Below are 21390 nucleotides of genomic sequence, written 5' to 3' on the forward strand. Positions count from 1 at the left end.
TGCTGCTGATTCTGGACATCCATCGACAAGTGGGCTATGGAATCATCAAAACCCAAATGAACAGTCACAGAAGCGGCAGAAATATACAATGCCAGAAAACCGCACAATTATTATTATTATTATTATTATTATTATTATTATTATTATTATTATTATTATTATTTGCCATTCTTACTATCCATTTCCATTTCATCATGCTGAACATGGTCTTTCATTTTTCCAGGCTGGCAGTATGCCTGACTTCTCTCTAGATGGGAAAAGAGGCAAAACTGTGTGATGTCTTCTGATTTGGAAATGGTATAGTTAGAAACATCTTAATTGTTTTATTCTTTTTCCAAAGGCTGGGCTAGACAGTTCAGGGAGAATGGATGACGACTCTTCCAGCTCACAGTGAGAATCTGGAGGAACCTACTATGCAGTTTGAGAACATAAAAGTATTGCCTGTCATTGCACCAAAGGGTACTTCTTATTAGTAATTGACAGACCAATTAATGCCGCTCACTTTTATACCTTACAAAAGGATGAAAACAAGGCAGCACAATAAACATTTCCATACACCTGGCAAGAACAATCTTTGCTTGAGATAAGTGAACTGCTGTGTTGGGAAAAGGTTACATCCCCTCACTTCCCATCTGCTGCCCTTATTACTCAATTACCAGAAGTGATTTTGTAAAATGTTAAAAGCACACACCCAGGGAGGTTATATTGCCCTGGCAATTAATTTCAGGCAGGCTGTAATGACTGCACAGAGATAGTGCCTTGCATCCAGATTCCCTGAGCTCTTCACACATTTTTACTAATGGTTTTGCACAGAATTAGAATCACTTTCTCCTCAGACTTTTAATGCAGTTGCTCAATAATAATTTAGGTAGAAAAGAGCCTTACAAATGACTGCTGAGAGCTGAATAAAGGGTTAGGCACAGACTCCTTCTGACAACAATTTGAACCTCAGGCGAAACATTCTGTGAAGAACAGAAGAAGAATTGGGAGAAGAGTGTATGATGAGAAGCTAATTTCATCCAAAATAGCTCTCCCCCTATATACATAGACACACATTGAAATTAATAGAGAAAAGAAGAGATGCTAGACTATCACAACGGACTATCTGCATAATGAAATTTTAGTTGCTTAAGTGTTTAAATTATTTTGTTAATTATAAGAAAAAAATGTTCTCTTTTCTTCCCAATTGAATTTTATATTTTGGCATGTGTTTCCTTCAAAAGCACGCGTTTTATGTGTGCATTTTTCCTAATGTATCTGTTTCTAAGTTATAAAATTTCAACGAATATGTTTTTTATTTTCAATTTACATATTCATAAAGAACAGTGAAACAAATCTATATACATGTATATATGCTCTAATTTTAACAATTTAACCAAAGTGTTCAATGTGTTGTCGAAGGCTTTCATGGCCAGGATCACAGGGTTGTTGTATGTATTCCAGGCTGTATGGCCATGTTCCAGAAGTATTCTCTCCTGACGTTTCGCCCACATCTATGGCAGGCATCCTCAGAAGTTGTGAAGCATGGAGTAACTAAGCAAAGAAGGTTAATATATATCTGTAGAAAGTCCAGGGTGTGAGAAGAACTCTTTGTCAGTTGGAAGCCAGTGTGAATGTTGCAGTTAATCACCTTAATTAGCATTGGAAAGGTTTGTCTCCTGCCTGGGGGGCATCCTTTGTTCAGCATCATTAGCCGTCCCTGGAACTCTTCTGTTATCAGAGTGTTGCTTCTTATTTACTGTTCTGAGTTTTGGGTTTTTTAATACTGGTAGCCAGATTTTGTTCATTTTCATGGTTTCCTCCTTTCTGTTGAAGTTGTCCACATGCTTGTGAATTTCAATGGCTTCTCTGTGTAGTCTGACATGATAGTTGTTGGAGTGGTCAAGCATTGTGTTCTGAAATAATATACCAAAGTGTATTTCTGTAATTTTAGAAAATGTATGTACTGTATTTACATGAGTCTTGTGCGCCATTCCAATGTGCATCTTAATTTTCAAAACCTTAAAACAAAAAAGTGTTTTTGTGAATGTAACATGCACACAAAAAGAGGGGGAAGTGCATATTACATTCATGTGTGAGGCTGGTGAGGGGCATGGCATCCCCTTGCCTGTTGCTGTTCCACCAGAACTTCTGATTCCTCATTTCCCTCTTATCCATCCTCAGTCAGTCAGTGGGACTTAGAGGAGGCAGTTTCTGAGGAATCTAATGTGCAACCTAATATGGTATTTTTAGATGTGCACATTTTGCAAAGGTACTATGATTTTGTGGCACATTTTCCATTACAGAAGCAAGCAATGGAAACATATGAATCCAAAACACACAGTGTTCGTTCTATTGCCATGTGCAGAATGGAAATGTTCATGATGAAGTATAAACCCAAGAAATGCATTTTCTTTCTTTCTTTACACATGTAAGTTCATCTGTGTTCTTGTCTGACTGTCATTTTGCACAGGAATAGGGAAGGATATGGATAGATGCAGCAGTGTTAGACACATATAAAGTGGGCAAACTTAAAATAAAAAATCCTGTATCAATTGTCAAAATGTTGCTTGACATTGTGCTCAGAAAAACAAACTTTGATGGGACTTTGTCTTATTCTGTACCAGCACGGGTTGTTTTAAAGTCTGCCAGATGTCAATATGTATGCAGCATGTTGTAAGAGTCTATAAAATATATTTCGAAGTACTTGGATGCAACATATCATTTGCTTTCTGCCAATACATGAAATAGGCTGTACCGATTACTATGATGGGATGAGTTTCATAGATTCCTTGTATAGCTCATGTTGCCCTAATGTCACAGGCAACTCTGACATCTCGAATGTATATTATGCAAAATCCTTCTCCTTGACCATGGGAAATTCAAGAAAGCTGATACAGAACATTTCTCATCTTGTAGGAGATTGCACTAGACATCTGGCATAACTTTGCAAAATCTTTGTGTTACTCATATTCACAAGGGAAGGAATTTTATTTTTATTACTTACCTTTTCAAATTATTCATTAGCTATTTTTCATTGAGATTTCCCTCAGTGTTGATATACTGTTCCTCAAGTCAATAGGTGCACTATTTTGGGTCTAGCATTTTGACCTAGAGAAGTATAAAGTAGACATAACTGAACAGCACTTTTGCATGTAAATTCACAATATTTGCTTTGAACTGGATTATCTGAGTCCACACTGCCATATAATTCAGTTCAATGTGGATCTTATACAGCTGTGTGGAAGGGGCCAACATGTTCTAGTTTATTTCTCCTTGTCCTAATATCCCCGATTATCCTTTTGCAGTTGCTGCAAACTGAGTTCAAAGTGCAAAAGTATTTACATAATACATTGGGAAGGAGAAAAGGCGGAGTCTTGCCTTCCCACTAGGCTAAATCTCCCCCCCCCCCCAAGCCAGTTTTTCAGGCTTTCCTAAATTCAGTATATAAAATCCCAGTACAGTAGAGTCTCACTTATCCAAGCTAAACGGGCCGGCAGAAGCTTGGATAAGTGAATATCTTGGATAATTAGGAGGGATTAAGAAAAAGCCTATTAAACATCAAATTAGGTTATGATTTTACAAATTAAGCACCAAAACATCATGTTATACAACAAATTTGACAGAACAAGTAGTTCAATATGCAGCAATGTTATGTTGTAATTACTGTATTTACGAATTTAGCACCAAAATATCATGATATATTGAAAACATTGACTACAAAAATGGCTTGGATTATCCAGAGGCTTGGATAAGCGAGGCTTGGATAAGTGAGACTCTACTGTATTTATTTTCTTTAAAAACGGGCTTTGTGTGTTCTTCCTTGTTAAACAATGTTTGTTTTCTTGTTGCCTGCATATACCCTTTTGAGTACATTAACATTACCCAGCCAAATGTGTGGCAGATTTCACTCATGAAACGCTGAACAGTATGGTCATCCACTTTCAGGATATGTAGAGCATACACATTTGATATTTGCTCCTACCATTCCAGACAGGCTTGCAGTTGGTGTGCAAGTCTGAGTTGACAGAAGGCATTCCTAGCTGGTTAGGGTGGGGAGAAGATGAAATGGACTTAGGTATAACTGCTTGTAAAACAGACTTAGTGCCAAGTAGAGAATTTTGTACATAACTTTGTTAAGTCTGTACAACTAATAGGTAGCAATTATATATTATATACTGTAAGTTAATATACAGTAACTTGGATTAGGAAGAACATTTCCTATCATTCTTAAAGACTATTTTGTTTAATAATAATAATAATAATAATAATAATAATAATAATAATAATAATAATAATAATTTCTTTGTTATTCACCTTTCCTCATGACTCGAGGTAGGGTACAACACATACATAGATGAAACATAAGACTACTGAAAGACACAGAGATTAAAACACATTAGGAACATGCATATCTATAAAATATAATTTTGAAATTCATAGTTTAACATTGAGTCTGAAATTTTGACAATTCATTTAGCTGTTGCAGCAGTTCTGGCAGGTCATTCCACAGTCTCAGGGCAGCCAATGAAAAAGTCCTTTGTGTGATGGTTGCCAGTCAGGTTCCAGCTAGTTGAAATAACTGTCCCCTAAGAGGACATGGGAGATGGCAATCCTCTAGATAATCAAGGCCCAAACAATTTAGGGCTTAATCCTACATGGTTTGTGTTAAGCTTTACATGGTAAAAGTGCCTAAACCCTTTTTTGCCTTGACCTAAATTCATTTGGAAGGCTTATCGAGGTTTTATTTTGAAAAAGTAGTAACCTTCAGTAGACATTCAGCAGAACCTGGCAAAGTTTTGATTGAAGCAAGATTGATTCTCAAAAGTTTGAGTGGTCAGACATGCACTGCATTTGCTGTGCTTCATTGCTATATCCTAGAAAGTATTTTCATCTCTTCTAGCCTAATGAGCTTATTAGTAAAAGGCTGAAAGGATCACAGATTGTCTGTCAAGAATGACTGTCAGTCACACACTGTTAGCAGCTCTGCTGTGATTTAGACAATGTGTGCGGAGAAGGGAAAGGTGCTAAAAATGAAGCTATATTGTTTCCTCCTCTGCCAACACAACAACGTGAAATGAAATGTGGCAGAAAGGACCTGTGTCTCAAAGAGGAATTATATATATTTATATTTAGCCTGCAGAAGAAAAGGTTGAGAGGAGACATGATAGCCATGCATACATATATCATAAGGATGAAGGAGTAGACTTGTTTTTTGCTGCCCTGGAGACTAGGACTCAGAACAATGGGTTCAAATTGTAGAAAAGGAGATGCCACCTGAATGTCAGAAAGAACTTCCTGACCATAAGAACTGTTCAACAGTGGAACTCAATGCCTTGGAGTATGATGGAAGCTCCTTCTTTGGAGGCTTTAAACAGAAACTGGGTGGCCATCTGTTGAGCATTTGATTGTGCTTTTCCTGTATGGCAGGGCATTGGATTATGATTCTATTATTCTACTTGATCAGCTTTCATCACAAAATATTATGGCAGCCTGCATCTTACTTCCTCCAATTAAGTAAGTAATATGCCATTTTACTTTTGTCTCTCAAAATGAGATCTGGTCCCAAAGTGTTCATTGACTCTTTATGTGCAGCGGTTGTTTCTGGTGATGGCTTCATGCTTACAATACCTATTTTGGGCTCTGGCCTCTGGGAAAGAACTCAATCTTGCTGAAGGATTGGATAGTGATATGAAGTAAACCACAGCAATGCATACATTGAGATTACTGCGACCTTGATTCTTAGAATGGTACAAAATTCAATGAGGAGATAACTTTTCCTTAGATGTTGGGGGGAGGTGCCCATTCCATTTGACCCACAAGCTGCCTATGATATAATGTCATGATACTCAAAGTGGTGGCCCTGGACCAATGCCAAACAGTGAGCTGTTAGCTTCTGATCTGCAGAGAATTTTCAGAAAAGAAACAGCTGTAGTCAATGTGCACAAATATGGTACCAGTCCCTGGCACAATAGGAAAATTATTACACACTTAACATAGCACAAGAAACACTTACATGATGAATCAACTGATGCACTAAATTTCATATTGCTGCTGTAACAGCTGTTCAAATGAGTTTTCTTCCTTTGTGAATGCTTTGGTTTAGAGGAGAATATACCTAATGACAGATTATCTTATCCTAATACTTATAATGTAATGAGGCATCCTGTTGTATTAAAAAGCAACAAGCAAATGCCTTAAGTGAAATAAAATAAATATTTTATTAACTATGTGCCATTTTTTTTAAAAAAAGAGAGAGACTTTGATATCATTGACTGAGAAATATCTATCATAAAACTCAAAGGTTTGCTCTTCCATTTGATCTAATTTAATTTCTATTTAATAAACCCAAATTTAAAGCAGTACTAATCTTTCCACACACACATTTTGAATGGCAGTCTGACTCAAGAAACAGCTGAATAGCAGATCTCCTCTTATAACTGGGCTCTATCTATTTGAATTGACTGCTTGTTAAATGAATTTTTGATTCTTTTTCCTCCAAAAAAGAATGCTTGGCTAGTTGAAGGAGTGACTCTTCCAAACCTTGATAAAAGAAGCTAGGGCCATTTCTTTCTCCCTTGTAAAAGCCAGAGGGAATTGACTACACATCTGGGGGAAGGCAGATTGCATCCACATGAAAATGAGTCAGCAGTGGATGTGCTTAACCCTGCATTTTAGAGCAGCAGAGTTCTGCCCCATCTGCTATTCTCAGGTATAATGAAGCCCTGTGTGAGGTTTTGTTGGGAATATTCTATGCATCTCATTTTAGTTAATTGGGAAATGCCCTCCAAACTTGACCCAATGAAGTATGCGTAAGATGTTCACAGAGCCTCTCTGAAATATATTAAGGGACCTTGCAGGCTTCTCAATCTTCTAGCCAGGAGAGATAAAAGCAATATACTCTAGATCATTTTAATGTGGGATATTTTTTTCTTTCTTGTTCACTATTCTTTAATGAAAGGATAATATCTGGGTAGAAAGGCAAGTTCTTTATAATTCATTACAGCTCTCCTGCAGGAGATTATTTTCTTTGCAATCCCACAGTTCCCACCAAATCAGAAATAGGAAACAGGTAAAATTATATTATGCCTTTAGCCAACTATGTTGATTAAAAGTATTGTGAAAGGGTTTTTTTCTAGCTGTTACGTGGGATGTAAAAGCATTGTATCACAAACGGTTACAAAGAAAGAATGTGGCAGACATGCCAATAAGATTTGGAGAAAAGCAATGAAATCAAGATGAGAGTTTTTCACTGTGTTACATTAAAGTGAGAAAGTACTTTCTTGAGTTCCAATATTTACATTATTTCAGAGAAATTGAAAGGCAAAAGAAAGTTTACAAGATATCCAATGGAGTTATTTTGTTACTATTGTTAGTACACTCCCCACATAGTTTTCCAACAAAAATGTAGTATGAATTGTTCAGTGTGCTTCTGGATACTTTCCAACCTCTGACTTATCATAATATCTGGAGGAATGTCAAGTTATTGAGATGACAGAAGCTGCTTCTGCACAACCATTTAAACCAGGTCAGGATGTAGATTAAAGAGACCCTATTTCCTGCAAAGTGCTTACTGCTTACACAGGTATCCCAGGAACTGGCTGCAAGCTGAGATGGCAGCCACAAAGATTGTGGATCATGCTGATCTGTCATGGATAGCTTGGAAAGCGAGGATGAGGAGATGCTGGTGGAAGACTCAGCAGTCAACCAAGCTACGGTTTCTCAACTTGCAGAAAAAGTGCAAGAAAGTTCCTCTGGGGCTGGATCTACACTGCCTTAGATCCCAGGATCTGATCCCAGATTATCTGCTTTAAACTGAATGATATGAATCTACACTGACAGATAATCTGGGACAAGAAGATAATCTGGGATCAGATCCTGGGATATAGAGCAGTGTAGATCCATCCTGAGCTGGCCGAGAAGGGTTAACTGTTCCAGTCTTCATGGCTGTGCAAAGAGAGAGGTCTCAGCGGCACAGGTCCCTGAGATTAGCTGAGAAGCGAGCCAGAAACAGATAACACATGACAATTTTGGATTTAAGGAGGTCGAGGGTGGCACCTTGTTGTTGACTGCAACATCTGTGCTAAAAGCTACCATCTCGGACTCTTGCTATCTTGTGTTCCAGAACTCTGGGCTTGCCCTTGGATCTTGGCCTATGGATTCTGATTCAACTTTGTACTCTGGACTACCCTGAAATGGATATTTGGCTTTTCTGTTGGGTATCCTGAGAATGTTTGCATCTCTGTTTGACTATCGGTTTTACCTCGTAAAATTGATTCATGCTTTACTGGTATATGGGGATCAAGGCTTTTCATATGATCCAAGGAATTTTTTTTCCTATCTCATACTGATAAGAATCATCTTGACTGTTGACTGATGAATATCAACAGTGGACTGAAGCAGAGCAAAGCAAGAAAAGGCCATTGGGCATTCAAATGGGGATGCTGTGGTTTCCTCTCTGGGGGAAGGTGTTTCTTTATTTCTGGCCAAGCTGTGTATCTGGTTTCTTACTCTAACTGCATCAATGTTAACCCTATCCTCACAAGTGTTCTGCATGTTGCTTCTGGAATCCTGTTTTACAGTGTTTATGCACAGATGAACTTCAGCAGATTTCACTGCTTGATCTGAAATTTCTGGCGTTTCTTTTTAATATGCTGTTTCTGGTTGAATGTGTGTTCCACCACGCATTGAGGGTGTACATTTTGTAGACATCCTGACATTGTGCCGGCTTAAAGTTAACTTTTAGTGCATGTATAGAAGGGTATTAAGTTTCTGTTTGTTCCAAAATATATAGATTATGCCATTTCCTTTAGGAATCCTGAAAGATCCAATTCATTATTCATCCCAACTCTTATGAAATGTACTTGATTCTAAATTTCCTTTTGTCTTCCTCAGTGATAAAATTAGATGGGATGTAAGATGGCATTGACCATTATTAAGAAGAAGGTTATCTTTTCTTCAACAAATATGAAAAGCTTACAGTATTCTGGAGTCTAGACAATTGAATATCGGACATGAAGTGACCACTATAGAAAGAATGATGCATTATGGAACATCAGTGAAGAGACCAAATACTTTGGTCTCTTTTTGTGTGCACCCTTCCTACAATGAGGACACATTTCATGGGGATAGGAGAATTATCTCCCCTATCCCCCCCCAAGCCCTTGAATAGTAGTGAGTAACCTATTCCCCAAGTTTTTCACAATCTATCTGTACCCATCCACACCCAAGAATTATAGTAGCATGATTGCATCCTATGGTATCAGGGAACTGGCATTTTAAGGAAGGGCATAAATAATGGTCAGTCTCATCAAACTAGAAACCTGAGGATCCCATGGAATCCAACTATGGCAGTTAAAGTGGAATCATAGAGCTATTAACTTAGTAGTGTGAATGAGTCTGCAAAGAACAAACAAGTAAATCATCCCTCATCTAGAAGAATTTGACAGTACAACAAGCTTTAAAACTTAGAGCCACATACGGGCGAAAGGTAGAACTGTGTAAAACAAAGTCACAGCAATAGACTTATTTTTAAAGTGAAAATGGATTTTATTCCCCTTTTCTCAATAGACATTTTGCGTGCCTGACAAGTTTGATTTTAAGTAACTATGACATATGGGCCTCACTTAATAAATCTAACAATAGGCAATAATAATAACTTCTGAAGAAAAGTAAGAAAAAATAAGGGGGGAAATGTATCATGCTGATAAATAAAATTGCATTTACTCATTGAAACGACCACCCACAGCTTAATGAATGGGTGAGAGTTTCAAGAAAATCTGCATCGTATACAAGTTTTATATTTAGCTGACATAATAGGATGCAAAACTGAAAAAAATTAGCAACTGTTTTTCAAAGAAAATATAATCTGCGAGGGCATATCTGAATTCAGGCTCAACCTTATTGGCCAGCTCTAGTTACAATTTTCTTCAGAGTGACAGATGTCAATTTAATTGTTGTTTCTAATTCTCAGATGTTGCTTATATCAGCTGACATTTTTGCCTCAGTATAACTCCACAAATTATACCCTCTCCTGGTTTTTTCTTCAATTTAACCTTTAAAATCATTGGTGTTGTTTCTTATATTCCATCTTTCTCTTCAAACTCGGATTCAAATGTGTTACTATTTTAACATTTTTATGAATAGCCCTTAATATTGGTCATTTTTTTATTTGCTCCTGACATACATTTTTAATACTCTGAAAGTATGCATATATGTCAAGTTTAATGTTTTTCACATCTTGTATAGTAAATTAAATCAGGGATGAGCTGCCAGACAAGAGTAGGCTAAATAGCTTTTCTTCCAACCATCTCACTATAGCATAGAGCTGGGAACTTTATGACATCTATCACTGAAGCTTTCTGCAGCTCTTACACAGCATCGCCAGTATTCTGGGAGCTGCAGTCCAAAAGCATCTGGAGTGTTACATGATTCACATCATCCAGTCAGTCACTATTAAAGATGACCCTGTTTCATCATGACAACAGATGATTTACATAACTTAAAGTAGATAAAAACATTGGAAATAGTGCAAAACTTTCTATAATTTGGCTCGGGCAGTAATCAGAATGGTAAGTGCAATCAAGCAACCAGAAGACAAAGCCTTGGAAGAGCAGCTATGAGCTAGGCAAGCTATATCACTGAATACTAAAGTTAGGCTTGTGCATGCTATCGTATTTCCCATTCCTATGTATGGTTGCGAAAGCTGAACAGTGAAGAAAGCTGACAGGAAGAAAGTTAACTAATTTGAAATATGGTGATGGAGAAGAGTTCTATGGATACTCTGCACTGCTTAAAAGACCAAAAAAAAATCAAGCCTGAACACTCCTTAGAAAACAAGATAACTAAACTGAGATTATCATACTTTGGCCAAATCATGAGAATACATGACCCAATAGAAAAGACAAAAATAAAAACACCACTGAGTACTTATGATATTTTATAGGAAACATGTAGTCTTAAAAAAAGAATTGTGATAGAAGAATTTGATGGTCTTCTGGAGCTGGGGGGGGGGGGGGGGTACAACGTAGGGCGCAGCATATGCACAGGATATATTTTCCCCATCCCTGAGCTAAGAGGCAAGTGGAGAGAAAGAAAGGGCATTGGAATAAGACTTTCATTTCTCTCTCTGACAATTCTCTCTACCTCGCAAATGATGTTGTGAAAAAGAGGCTACCTATTATTGATATATTGCTTGAAACCAGAGATACAGTGGCTGATTTGTAGCTCCACACCCACTGAAGAACACTATGGATTTTCAAGTGAAGTGACATGTTCAATAGCTAGTCTACATTCACTTTGATGGATCACAATTTACGTAGCAAGAGATGGGTGCCTTGTCTCCTTAAATTTCTTTGTGTATTACATTCACTAAAAAAACATCCCAAACAGAAAAAAACCCAAACAGAACACTATCCTACTCAATTGTGTGTTGTCCCAATATTTTGGATATTTTCACTAGTGAATGCATTTGTCCCCTATTTCCATCTATGAAATACATTTTACATATAGTACATACTGTAGACTGATAATGTTGTCCTTCAATGCATTTTTCTTTTTCTTTTTTAAATGAACTCTTTTTAGCAGATCCTTCTCATTTTCAAGCTTGTTTTGAATTTTAGTTTGGGAAGTGCATACATGTACTCTTATTAAGTTAGGATCTCTTTTTCGAAGGTTCTGGAATGTTTTCTACAGTACAGTATATCTACAAAAGCAACAGATAAAATAATCTGCATATTAGTACACAGTTCTAATATGCAGATGTAGTAAATCTAATTGGCTCCATGAAACCATGTTCTTTTTATTGGTGTACATGCAATGGAGTCTTCCTTCACCTGATTCAATAAACGGGCATTATGATCAGAAAAAAACAGTCTTTAAAGACATTCTGCAGGATTCTACAAATGACAAAATGATTATCTCAGATTTACAACATTCTCAATATTGTACAATGAACCTCAAATGCAATGTGTATATGTTGGTTGGATGAAACCTAATGAGTATATTGATCTGTCTTTAGCCTTTCTAGAGAGTTACAAACTTTGTTGCACACTTAATAAGCACACTAATAGCCATAACCAATCACAGCTCATGGATTGTTAAGCACATGTTATATGAATGCTGTAACCTACTAGAAGGGGTTCATTAGACTACAGTTGAAGGGATAATTTACATTGTGAAGAAGTTACCACCATCAACATATTGCTTGAAAACACTTCAGAAATAAATTGGCTACTTTATAACTCTAGCAGAATTGCAAGTAAGCTTGATTTAATGGTCAGCCGATTCTGAGAAAATACACTACTGTCTGTCTTTCCAAAAATACATGTAGTATTATTATAGTACTATTATTAGTTCTCTTTCACTATGGCATGTATTTTCTTACCTAATGCAGAAATGCAAACTTTACACATACAGTTTAGCATTTTATTATGGAAAATTATAAATAGAATAACAGTACTCAAGTGCTACAGAACTGGGTAGCCTAGAAAGCTAAGGAAAGCAATTGTGCTAGACCTTCTCTCTAGCACAATTGCTAGAGGGAGATATTTATCAAAATAGAGATAGAGAATAGAGAGAGCGTCTTTTATGTCTGTAAGCTCTCACATACATTAGAGAGTATCCTCTTTCCATTTCTCACCCCATATGAGAAAAGTGATGGAAACACACAAGCTGTGAATAAAATACTTCCCCCTGCTAATGAATTTATGTTACCCAATTCTTAAATTCTCATAGTTAGGATAATGAACATGTTTGACGTTCTTCCTGTGGCTGAAAGGGCCTGTTTCATTTTTAAAAAATTAGCAAAATATCTATCCATCTATCACTTTATTTATATTTTGCCTTTTCCCCCAGGCTGAGACTTAAGGAGGCTTACAAAGAGTATAGTATACAAAATATGTACCATGTCTTTGTTTATATAAACTCTAATGAATGTTGGAGCTTATCAAGACTATGGATATGGTTAACAGTATAATTTTACATATGAAAGAGACATACCTGAGAATGCTACACAAAGAAGTTGCATCCTTAACATTCCTAACTTGGTTTTATTGACATTTTTGGAGCCTCCTTCAGGGGCCTTTTTAAGAAAGCTGCTGCATTAGGGCCCTGAAGCCTCTTTCACCACAAACCACACACTGTCTAGATTATCCAATATAAGAGTTTATTAAAATCAGAATAGAATAAATGCTGGATATGTGAAAAGCAAGCAAATATAAAAAAAGGATGCAAAGATCAAAAGGTTATGTCTGTAAAAAACAAAAGTACAAAAATCCCTTCAGAGAAAGTTTCTAAAACAATTCCACTGAGATATGCAAAGACAAGTCACATAAATCCATGTAACTTGGTTACATGAATTCCAAGGCCCATGACACTGAGAGCTCTGTACCTGAAGGCAATGTTGCTCTCACAATAATTATACCAACAAGAAACTCTTTTAAAAAGCCAAAATCCCTCCCATGGGATCATTTCTTTTGCACCTGCTTTCCTTATCTCTAAGTTGCTTGGAGAAGCAAGTCTGTAATTGCAGATCCTGTTGTTTCAGCTCTAATCTCTTTGACCTTGACAAACATTTGTCTTGCCCATTTCCCTCAATCTGCTCCTCTGGCAGCTTCCCATGGGAATGAATCTCGCTTTCACTGTTTTCTTGGGAACTGCCAGGAGATTCCAAAACATTTCTCTCTGGGCCCTCTGAATCTCTCCCAGCCTCTCCTTCCTCATCTTCTGAACACTCAGAATCTGACCAGGCTACAACAAAAGCCATCACTGCATAGCATCATGAAATTAAGCTCTTTCATAAATTTATTTAATTAGATGTTTTCTTCTTTTCTTTTCTTTTGCATTTTAACATGTTTTTTTTTTACTGCTTTGCATGTATCCTCACTCCCACCAATCCAAAAAACCCAAATATGATTTGGAACCTGATATATTATTTGGATCTGGACAGAATAATGATAATGAATAATGTTACTTGCTTTATTCTACCATCAGTCTAATGGTATAGCATAAGTAACTAGGAGGGGACAGAAGGAGGATGTATTCATTTTCTGCATGGTGAAATCCCTTTTAAGGCATTTGGTGATAAAGGGGCATTAAAATCTTCCATCTCATAGCACCATAATCCCCTCTCTCGATCTCTTCTTTATCTTACAACCCATCATAAGAGCTAATTTTCCCGTTACACAATGTACATCTACTTCCTGTGAGGTTCCATGCCAAAAATCAAGAGTAAGTGGTGTACGGCACTGCTGTGGTAACAATGGTGAGTAGCCAGGTGGTAGACACTTCCCCCCATGTGATGGGGCCAAAGGTAAGTCAGGTGATGTGGCATGTGGCACATCGTATATTAATGTGATAAGGTCCTTAAAGAGATTTGCTATTACCAATGGGTTTTGTATTCCTTTTTCCTGCCCTGAAGTTCTTGCCCTTGCTGTTTGGTTGTCATAGACCAGGGGTCCCCAAACTAAGGCCCGGGGGCCGGATGCGGCCCTCCAAGGTCATTTATCTGGCCCTCACCCTCCATTTTATAATATAATATTTTTATATCAGTTTTAATAATATATTGTACATACATATAATATTGATAATAATCTTATGTGATACAATATAATACTAATAGTAATATCATATAATAATATTAATTATATGTGATATATTACATATTATATAATAGTATAGTGGTATAGTTCAATATAGTAATATATAATGCTAATATTGTTATGCTAATAATATAATATATTGTATGTACATACAGCTGCTCTGAGTCCCCTTCGGGGTGAGAAGGGTGAGATATAAATGTAGTAAATAAATGCAGTAAATAAATAAATAATTTTAGACTTAGGCTCGGCCAAAGTCTGACATGACTTGAAGGCACACAACAACAACAACAATCCTAATTAACTTGACTATCACATTGGCCAGTAGCAGGCCCACACTTTCCATTGAAATCCTAATAGGTTTATGTTGGTTAAAATTGTTTTCATTTTTAAATATTGTATTCTTTCATTGTTGTTGTTGTTTCACTACAAATAAGACATGTGCAGTATGCATAGGAATTTGTATTTTTTTTTTCAAATGATAATTCGGCCCCTCAACAGTCTGAAGGATTGTGGACCGGCCCTCGGCTTAAAAAGTTTGGGGACCCCTGTCATAGACCTTTCTGCCTGTCCCTTGGGAAGAGGAAAGCCATTTCTTAAGGTGTTTGAGTAAGCTGTTGGTACTGTAATGCATTTCCAGTATACTCATGCTCACTTGCTGCCAACAGTGAAAATAGATGGCAGTTCTGGGATTTGCTCCTACCTCAGCCAGGTCCCAGACAATGGTCTGTCTTTTTTTGTGGTACCTAAATTTTCTGTATTTTGTCACAGGGTTTGCCTGTGTCATAGTGCTTTGCTATTGTTGTGTCTTATCTGTCTCTGACCATCAGGCTTAATAATCTCCTGAAAAAGATACCAGGGTTGTGTCCATTATCACGGTCCTGTTTGCATTATTCTTCTTGGGGCACCACAGGGCCGTAGCCAGAAAAAAATTTCGGGAAGGGTTTTGAAAATTTCGGGGATGGTTGAACCCCTAGCACACACCTCTCCCTGCTACAAACCTGTCAATATCTGCTTGAAATAGTGCCTGGAGGGACTCTTAATGTTTTGCGTCTCATAGACTTAGCATGGGGATTTGGTTAACCAGTTAAAATTCATGAGTAAACCAGGTTTTTTTTTATAACCTGAAAAATTTCGGGGGGAGGGGGTTGAACCCCTAAAACTGCCCCCTCGCTACAGGCCTGGGGCACCATATGTATTATCAGAGCAGAGATGCCTCATGATTAATCACATTAAATTTAAGATTAAATATGAAAGAAACAATACTGATGGTAAAAAATTTAAGTGATATACAAGCTTAATTAAAACATCTAATGGTACTTAAATTTAGTGGTTTGCTTGCTCAAGCAAGTGGGCAATAATATAATCATGTTTTCTTTGCTTAATAATGTGATTTACATGCAGAATATAAAATAAGTGTTTTGAGGAATTTGAGGAATAAATACATATGCTTGTTAGTGAATGACCAGAGATAAGCAAAGACTTAGACAGAACCAAACAAATCACAACTAAGACAATTGGAATGGTATAAACCTCATGCACAACTACTGTTCAACAAGACCAAAGGCAGGGTAATTGAAAGAGAAAAATATGAAAATGTTAAACTTGGGTTATAATGAACAACCATTCATGCCCCCATCATAGCTGTTTCAATGATCTCCAACTAATAGTTAAATCTAACCAATGAAGAAAAAACTGCAAGAAATAATTGACTCTAAAACTTCAATGATATTACACAATGTTTCCCCTTAAACAATGTGCTTGGATAGTACTAATGAGATTCTTGTCCCAGATAGATTATTATAGCTGTCAGCTTACCTCTTTCTCATCTACACCATACCACCTTTGCATTTTTCTTTTATGATAATATGGGAGGTATACCATATAGTTATTTCCCACTTATTTTTGATGCCCATATCTCATTGCTTTATGTTGGGTCACTCTCTCCTGGAACCAAATTGAGTTAATGTGATTCAATCTGGCACTTGTACAAATCAGCTCAAATTGATTTTGCTTGTTTCAGAATTCATGATTCAGGCAAAGGAAGTCCAAGACTATTTATGTCAGTGAGACAGATTTGGGTGACATTCCTGTAAAATAAATTAAGTGTGGGAGGGGGGAGTTAGGAACTCTGAAAAGTAAAGGTACCACCAGTTTGCTTTTGAGATTAATATAAATAAGAATATTGCCAGTGGTGGTGGGTTTTTAAAATGATGCTGGGCCAACTAAGTTTTATTTTCCACATGGTAAGACTGTCTCCAAAAAGGACAGTAGACAAAAACACACATAAAATTATTCTTTGAATGCTGAAGATCCCATACCAGTTTGTTCTTACACCCCTTTGAGAACATATGAAGGACAGTGTGCCAAAACATGGCATTCCTTTTAAGTCTATAAAAAAATCGCAAACAAAACTATTTGAGGGATGCTTCTCCGCCTCCCTTTCTGAGGCTGACAATTTTGCCTAATGACATGGTAGTTCTGGGATATGGACAGCTGTGCATTAGAGATTAAGCTGACACCAACAACTTTGACTATTATGCATATTTAGCATTTCCCCCTGTTGTTTTACCAACAATAGACTGGTTCCACAGCAAGGCTTTGTGCTAACAGAGGATCAACCCACTAAGAAATTAGGTCAAACTACTAAAAACTGCCATCTGCCAGTGGGCCTGTAACTCCAAGATCATGAGCTCGGCTGCTGAAGAAATATGTCAGTTAAGCTGCACTTTCTGGAGTTGAAAATACCGTAGTCCTTTGTGAAAAAATTTCAACACTATTTAGAATTATCCCCTCCCATCAACAGTTATTTCATTTCAGTTATTATTTCCTAGTGTTTGGAAGAGTTATTCTTTTATATTACAATGTTAAGAATCTCCCAGCCATCATAGGCTTTATCATAGTTCCCCCAAGCTTTGGTATTTCAAAAGTATTGCGGTATTCAGGCAATATTGCCCTCAGTTTGAATTGATTTTGTGAGAGATTTTAGGAGTGTCATCTAAGTCAAGAGTGGAAACTGTATGGACCTCCAGATGTGTTGAATGTCAACACCATTGGTTATGTTGGTTGGAAATAATGAGAGCTAAAATGAAACAATATCTGGAAGACCATAGCATTCACATTCTGATATAAATGGTTTTATAGTGTGGTATTATTACCTCATTCACTATAGGTGACTGAAATCAGTTATATTACTGTTTCAGGAACAATATTTCATTATTCCTCAGTCACATATTGGCCTAGTATATTATCTTGCTAATTGTGAGATATCCGATGACTACGGTCATTCATTACTCCTATCAAAGGTCCAAAGTAACATTTCACTGAAAAAAGGGGAAATGTTCAATCAAAGATGCATTATTATAATTTATAATAGAACTTGAAAAGGCAAAATAGTCAGAACACTTCTAAATGACTATAGATAGCAGCATATTAAATTGCTCTGCTCAAATTGTTGCTGTAAAAACGGATACTTTTACATTTACAAAGGATGCAAGGACTAAATCAGAAGTCCTCAAAGTTTTTAAACAGAGGGCAGGTTCACTGTCCTCCAGACTGTTGAGGGTTTGGGGAAAAAATGAACAAATTCCTATGCACACTGTACATATCTTATTTGTAGTGCAAGAAAAGAAAAGAAAGAGCAATACATTATTTAAAATGAGGAACAATTTTAATCAACATAAACCTACCAGTATTTCAATGGGAAGTGTGGGCCTCCTTTTGGCTGATGAGATAGTCAAGTTAATTAGAATTGTTGTTATTGTGTGCCTTCAAGTCTCAAGTTTAGGATGGGTACTGGATAGAGGACCTTGGAGGACTACATCAAGCCCATAGGCCTTAGTTTGGGAACCCTGCTCTAAATGATTGATTTTGATTTATAGCCCATAAGATCTGTATCTTATTGCATGTCCCATTTTCTTAAGAGTGGGTGTGGGAAACACTTTGAGCCTCTTAATAGCATCCATTACACCATATTGTCTGTAACGACTCTTAGGGCTACCAGATGGCAACCCAGATAATGCCATCTCATGTTAAATCTTCTGGGTGCTTATGAAAATAAGGTACTTGTAACAACCTTTGCCTATTTCATCTGTATGTCACTTTGTCTGGTTTCACTTACCTGATGTGCTTAGCTTACAAAAGGTTTAAAGAAGGCACATGACTGATAGAGCTAAAAAAAATACCTGCAAACATGCAGAGCTAGCTAAAGCTAGATTGTACTTCAAGGATAACATAGACTGATGTTCCAAATGAGTCATATCTTAAGAGTTATTGTGTTTCATAAACAATATAAATGAGAATTAAAGCTCATCTTTTCTCATCTTAATGATAATAACTGGAAACATGATTTGCCATTCTGCTAATTGTTTATCAAATGTTATTCAAGTATCCTTCTCTGTTGCTCTTCATTTTGTGTGCATGTGTCTGCTGACAGATTAAAATGTTTGTTCAGCATGCGGTTGCAGAAGTAGCGTTAGATCTCACTTCAGTGCATTTAATATCAGTTCTAGCTCTAGGGCATGCAGAGGGTAGCTGTATGCCTATGGGCTGATGTCATGACTTTTTCTTAATGGTGCATGTCACCCGTGTGCATGAAGTGTATGAATTCTGTAAATGTTTTCTTCATCTTTTCAATGGCAAGGGTCGCAGAAATATACATTTCTCTAGAAATACTGGATTATACTTTACAAATAGTTCATATTTTATAACAAGCACATAGAATGACAAGAAATGAAATCTGCCTAGGAGTTATTTTAACAAAGCCTCATGAAAACAACATGGCATGCAGAAACAATGTAAAAATTAAACTCCTGGCCTTTTGGTATCTTGTACTAATAGCTGAATATGATGTCATCCCTCAAAGCAGGTTTCTTGCATGAGTGTGGTGAAAGACACAGCATAAGGTACGTTTGTCTGTTGGGTTAAATCTCTCCAGCTGTTGAGAATTTTTTTTTTTTGGGGGGGGGGGGGGAGAATTTATTGGATTAAGGCTGTTGGGTATGTTGGAGGTAATTTTGTGTGTGTGACCTGAGAGGAGAGTTGTTTCTGTAGATATTAACGTTATATCATGAAAAGGCCTACGCAATACGTTCTTTGCCTTTGTCTATTTTATGTGCAGAAAGAAAATATTCTGCACAAAATTATGTTCCCTGAGCAGAAAATGCTCTTTTTAATGGAAAAACACCATATGTGAATTTTCTATTGAAAATGCTCTGGACAATAAATAGCCTGCTTTCTTGATAAATTCCTAAAATCACTTGTTTCTGCATTCAAGAAGAAAATGAGAGAAAAACATTCTGTACTTGGATTCTGCCTAAGTCAGGGAAGGAGTTCTAACCATCTGTTAGAGAAATGAAAGTCTCTCCCCTCCAATTTTTAGCATCTCAAATTTTGTTATAACTCAATTCTGGACATTTGCAGACATGGATCGAAAACAACAACCACCACAGCAGGAGCACTTGCACATCATATGGTCATAGAATTCATGAAGGGATTTCCACTTTTGTCCAAATGTATTGTTGTACCAAATGCAGATTTAGTCTGGGAGAGAACACCTATTGCTACTTTTATATCTTACTGAGATTGAAAAAACCCCCCTGATATAATTAATGTTACTTAAGCTGTGCATAACTACATGCGGTTTTAAATGTTTTGCAAGCAATGGGCAGAGTTTTTTGTTTTTCTTTCGCTATAAATGCAAGGACAGAGTTTGTTTTGAATTGGGCACAATGGGAGCTTATTTCCCTTAATCTTTTTGTGTGTGACCAGGCAGATATAAATGCGCATGGATAACCAGTTTTATTGGGAACATAGTAAGAGGAGTCAGCCTCCTTTCTCTACTCTCTGTTCAAAAGCAGTAATGTTTCTGTTACTCCTGTTTATGATGGAAAAAAGGAAAGCAACAACTCATGTGACATTATTAGTGACACCTTCAAGATCACATACACTTAGGTCTTCTGGGCTTTTAAATCATCAGTAGTCAGAAGAGCTATGACAGGAATGTCATAATATTAAAAGAAATATAAAACTACTCTACCAAGGTGGGGTTTCCCAACTTCTAGGAAAATTATCAAGCTGGAAGGACATGCCAATTAGAGGTGTCACTAGACTTTTTAGCAATTGTAAGAGGAAATAATCAGAAGTATGAAATATGAAATGTATCATCTAATGCCATACCCAATCACCACACCTCTTCTGTAATGTGACTGCTATCTGAATAAGTTTACACTTCTACCATAAAATCCCAGACATGTTTATCCAATAGGAAGTTCAACTACATTGAATTGGATTTATCCCCTTGTAGATATGCCTAAAATTATATTCTTTGGGCAATTGCTCTTTCTATAACTTTAGATATCAGTGCCAGCCCTTGAGCACACCAACATGCCGGCTCCTTGAAAATTCCCTTTCCTTGGAGAGTCTCTTTAAACATAAAACTGCACAACAAAATTGCCCTCAGCTGTCCCCATTTGTTTCCAACTACTATCTCAGCTTGAACCATGACTTAAAGTATGACCACTTCAACTTGGAGAATTTTGAAGTAGTGTAAGTTGTCTAGAAGAAAAGAAAATCAAGCTATGATAATCTCTCTTCCCAGTTCTCCTTTTTGTGTCTTACCAGTATGGAGCTTTAATGATGAGACCAACCTTTCCATCTGGTAAGACTTGGAAGGAGAAAAGAGAAAAGTGTACTAAACCAGGAGAATGCATGTGTAGCAAAGGATAAGTGGAAGCCAGCTGAAACTATAAAGGAGATCAAGCAAGTGAGCAGTCTTTATGCCTGGCCTTCACATCCAAGTTAAATTGCCTCAGGA

This window comes from Anolis carolinensis, chromosome 4, assembly GCF_035594765.1.
Source record: "Anolis carolinensis isolate JA03-04 chromosome 4, rAnoCar3.1.pri, whole genome shotgun sequence".
Lineage (NCBI taxonomy): Eukaryota > Metazoa > Chordata > Lepidosauria > Squamata > Dactyloidae > Anolis > Anolis carolinensis.